Source organism: Oncorhynchus mykiss, unplaced genomic scaffold, assembly GCF_013265735.2.
Source record: "Oncorhynchus mykiss isolate Arlee unplaced genomic scaffold, USDA_OmykA_1.1 un_scaffold_237, whole genome shotgun sequence".
NCBI lineage: Eukaryota > Metazoa > Chordata > Actinopteri > Salmoniformes > Salmonidae > Oncorhynchus > Oncorhynchus mykiss.
In genome coordinates, this window is record NW_023493702.1 from 336,946 (window position 1) to 337,500 (window position 555).

Below are 555 nucleotides of genomic sequence, written 5' to 3' on the forward strand. Positions count from 1 at the left end.
AGAGAGAGAAAGAGATGGTGAAAAAAAAAAAAAAATCATCATCAGACCTTCCATAAATAATTCGGGCCGGCCCCCATTGCTAAAGGTCCGTAGTAGGGTGCGCCATAAGCGGACATGAATAGATGGAACACCGCTAACCGCATAGAGAACCGTGTTTTGGGTGACCAGGTGCACGTTTTCAATCACCAGTTGCACATTTTCAATCACCAGTTGCACGGAGGATTAATAGCAATCTGCATCCATCGCGATTTCTTAAAGTGTCTATAAAGCACTCAGGACGGGCCCGACCGAGACAGGGCCTTAGTGGGGTGCTCCCATAGCGGGCAACAATGAGAGGGGTGCCTTTAAATTCATTTTGAACCATATTTGAAATTTTGGGTTACCAGATGCACGTTTTCAATCACCAGTTGCACGGAGGATTAATAGCAATCTGCATCCATCGTGATTTCTTAAAGTGTGTAAAAAGCACCCAAGGACGGCCCTGACAGAGAGAGGGCCGTAGTGGGGCACTCCCCTAGCGGGCTATATCAATAGAATGACGGGTAAAAGTATTTA